The following is a 4,143-nucleotide window of genomic DNA, read 5'->3' on the forward strand; positions in this document are numbered from 1 at the left end:
AATGAGGTAATATTTTTGTACAAGATAATTGCTTGAGTTTTTTCCTCTTCTCTAATCAAGTCGATTGCTGTGTTAGAAGGTATGTAGATGGTTACAGGTGCAGCTACATCTGAAGATTTCATTCTTAAACGTCAAATAAAGCAACCAAATATTTTATTTGTTCCCTAATGATCATATTTGGTGTTATTTCTTTAGGATGGTGCATGGAGTACATGCTATGTTGCCATCTTCATCCGCGAGTTGGCTCCCAAATCTAAAAGGCGCGTCTGACGAAACAGGAGTGTAACAGGGCACGGCTGCTGAACCAGGACAACCACATATGAGTTTTTGATTTCTTATTTGTTCGTCAGTGAGTTTATAGCATAGGATTACACCATACATCATTCTTCCCATCATTTATGTTCTGCAAATGAGATATGCAATTTTTTCTTGGTATCTTGGATAATCATAGTCTGGTTCTTGAAGTGCGAAAATTAAACTGATCTAAGTTATTTTCTTTTTCAGGACCTGGTCACAAATAATGAGTTTGAGACAAACCTTGTGTCATGTGTTATCGCACTCAGATATTGGAGCCTTGGAGAATGTAAAAGAAATGTTAAACGGTTAGATGTGGCCCCTCTAAACTTAATTGAATTGCTCAGCAAAGGTCCGCGATTAATGGTACCCATGTACATTCAGTAGGCCGAGTTGCCGAGTTGGTCTTGCTATATTGTATTCAGGCATAGTCTTGAAATTTCATCAAAAATAAGTTCAAGCATGATATTTAATATCAATTCTGGAAGAATGACCTGACACACCTGAACATAAGAAAACATAAGGTGGCTAAAAATATATTGAACCAAATGTGCCTGACTGAATTTTATTTGGAAAAAGTACTGAATTTTATTTGGGAGTACAATAAGCAGTTATGTATAATCTTCTGTCTTGCAAACTGGAAATGAAAACTAATTATCATTTTTTGCTTTCTGACTTGCAATGCAGAATGTGAGAGCTTATACCCGCATAAAACAAGTAAGTGTTACAAAGTCTTTCAATGGTGGTCTTGTATACCCTCATAATTACTGTCGTTGTAGTCGTCATGTATAAATAGCAAGATTCTTTTTCAGTTTTTTCTTGGGCGTCGATGAGCACAGGAGCTCGGAGGAGGCCACCATGGAGCTGACGTGACCTCGGCAAACAAAACATGTAAAGAATGAGAACGATGAGGCGAGCCAATACTACAGAGGAGCTGGACCATAGGGAGGTCTTAATTTTAAGTAGCAATCTTGGTTGCTAGCATATGTAAGATTTGAAGTATCTATCCACCTTTAAAATAGTAGTGTCTAAATACTAAATAATGATTATAGTGATTTATGACAATCAGGTACCGTTTGGTTTAGCATATAAGTGTCTAGATACTAAATATAAGTATCTATCCACACTTTGGTTTAGCAATCAGGTACCGTTTGTTGCAAAGGAACTATATTTATGAGGGACTTCCTGATGATTTAGTGATTTATGATTCCTACAAGTATATAGGAATATTTCAGCTCCATCATAGGAAAAATAATCTGAAATAGAGTTTCGGTTTGGCTATCATGGTGTTTACAGTCTATTATTCATGCTTAATTTGACACTTGTGTGTTAAATCAATGCTTATGTATCTTATTAATGTTGCTCAAAATATCATGTTTGTAAGATCTCCCGTAGCAACGCACGGGCAATTACCTATATGGTAAAAAGGAAATTCACCAATTTCTGGGTGTGCCACGGCACACCCAGTATACCCCCGGGTACGCCAATGTTGACAGGTAAACTCTCGATTACTATACAAACTCTTAGATTTATTTTATACCCATTACAACGCACGGGCTTTTTACTAGTCATTTCTAATAGGAATTGAACACAACTGTAATTAATTGCATAATTTCTAAAAAAAATACAGAGAATGACTGAAAGCGTAGCTGCGCTGCATCTCTTCTTCGTGTCTTCGTCTCTCCGTGCTAGCACGTAACGTATGGGCATAGACTTCGCATCGTTGCATTTTTTAGGAAAAGTCATTCACGCTTGTGATCTGCAGCAAATTTTTTTAGAACTCTCACCAAACTTTATTCATTCAAGAACAAGCGACATAGATACAAGGTTTGGGTCATGAGGATTGCCCAACCATACATGTCTATTTTGTCCTAGGCTACAAGCAAAGTTGGCGAGATTGTGAGCCTCATAATTGTGGTTCCTCCACTCATGAATAAACGAGTATGAATTAAAACTATTACAACGAAGCTTTATTTCATGTACAAGGGCAGAGTTGGGACCTCCTGTCCCTCTGTTGATATCATTAACCACTTCTTGGCAATCCGAGGCTACACATATATTGGTTGTCGCAAGATCCTCTGCCAATGCCAAAGCTACCCTGCAAGCATAAGTCTCAAGCATCACCGGATCAGTGATTCCCTGAAAAACAACCGCCGATGACCCCAGGTATAGGCCGTCCTGGTCCAGGCATATCGCTGCAGCTGCCCCACCACGCCGAGACATGGCCACTGCTCCGTCCATATTAATCTTTGCCTTGCCATTCGGAGGTGGCAGCCACCTCTTCTGCTATACAGATGATTTTATTTGTGTTATTTGATGCTCCTTCTTAGCATTCAACTGGCCCAGCTCATCAATGTAATTGTTAACAAAAGATGTGGTATGTTGCGGACTCTGAAAGATTGATTCATATATAGCTTTCCGCCTCGCAAATCAGATAGACCATAGTGTGATTACCAGCCGCGTAAAGCTTGCATGGTCTAGGGATTCATTTAACTGAAATAACCAAATCCGCGCATTAGCTTCCAAATTCTCTAGACATTGGGGAAACAAGTACCTCATCTGATAGAGCCCACATGCAGCGTGACATCGTGCACGACACCAGCGCGTGTCTCCATGAATCAACACAGCCACATAGCGGACATGTATCCTGTACCACCATGTTTTGCCTCTGTAATGTATCTGTCGTTGGTAGAGAGTGATGAGCAAGCCTCCAGAGGAATATCCTGACCTTCGACGGCACCTTTAGTTTCCATAACGAACACCATGATTTTTCTTCCTGTTCGGCATTAGAGGATCCACTCATTCCTTCGAGCCACTCCTTCCTCTGTAGCTTGGTTTTTAGAAGGAATTTATAGGCCGAACTAACACTGAAATTTCCTTTCTTCTCAGGATGCCATGCCCAGAAGTCGGGTATGTTGCGAGTGCAAACAGGGATCTTCAATATGGCGTTGGCATCAATTGGAAGGAAAACATTGCGGATCAGAGCCTCATTCCATGATGTTGTCGCCGGGATTAGAAGCTCTGACACATACCTTGGAGGGTTCGCCACTAGCGACGTGATCGGTCGTGGTGTCATCTCCTTCGGTATCCAGTTGTCAGCCCAAATATCTGTCGTTTGCCCATTACCAATCCGCCGTATAATGCCCTGCTGTAGTAAATCTCTCCCTTCCAAGATAGCACGTCAAATTTGTGAGAGTCTAGTGCCTAACTCCGCAGTAAGGATTGTCTTGTTCGAATAGTAAACTGCTTTGAGAATTCTTGCACTAAGACTTGCGGGTTCCAGGAGAAGCATTCATGCTTGTCTAGCAAGCAAAGCCAAATTAAAAATCTCAAGATCCCTAAAGCCAAGGCCTCCCAAATGCTTTGGCCGAGTCATCACGTCCCAAGATACCCAAGCCGGCATGCGCTCACCTTGCTTACATCTCCACTAGAATTTCCTGATAATAGACTTGATCTGCAGCAAATGAACATCAAGCATGAGTTTCGCCTCCAGGCTCCAGCCTATACCCTCCACATGCGTGTACTATTTGGCAAAAAACAATATGCGACATGTCCTTGGTATGGGCCAGCCCATATTATTTTTTCTGAACACTTTCCCTTTTTTGCCAGTTTCTTTTTCAGAATTATTCCTCCTTTCCTTTTTAAAAAATTTCGTGAATATTTTTTTTATTTTTGAAACAAACTTATGAACCAGCGATAAGTTTCTATGTTTGCGAACAATTTTTGAATTAACAAACATATTTTCCCCAGTTTGTGAACCTTTTTTGAATTCACAAATATTTTCTGAATTCGCAAACATCTTTTCAATTATTGAACCTTTTTCAATTCAAAAATATTTTATAAAATTCC

At 40.1% G+C, this 4,143-nt stretch overlaps 1 long non-coding RNA gene across 2 annotated transcripts; it reads left to right on the plus strand.

Annotated features, from left to right (window-relative positions):
- The first annotated feature begins 216 nt into the window (after positions 1 to 216).
- Positions 217 to 1,575, plus strand: LOC119319304. Of its 2 annotated transcripts, XR_005154427.1 has the most exons (4): positions 217 to 349; positions 505 to 602; positions 982 to 1,011; positions 1,107 to 1,575. It is a non-coding gene; the product is annotated as an uncharacterized LOC119319304 (long non-coding RNA). The 2 variants fall into 2 exon arrangements; XR_005154426.1 differs by lacking the exon at positions 217 to 349 and having other exon boundaries at positions 410 to 602.
- Positions 1,576 to 4,143: the final 2,568 nt, after the last annotated feature.

Source organism: Triticum dicoccoides, chromosome 6A (genome assembly GCF_002162155.2).
Source record: "Triticum dicoccoides isolate Atlit2015 ecotype Zavitan chromosome 6A, WEW_v2.0, whole genome shotgun sequence".
Taxonomy (NCBI): domain Eukaryota; kingdom Viridiplantae; phylum Streptophyta; class Magnoliopsida; order Poales; family Poaceae; genus Triticum; species Triticum dicoccoides.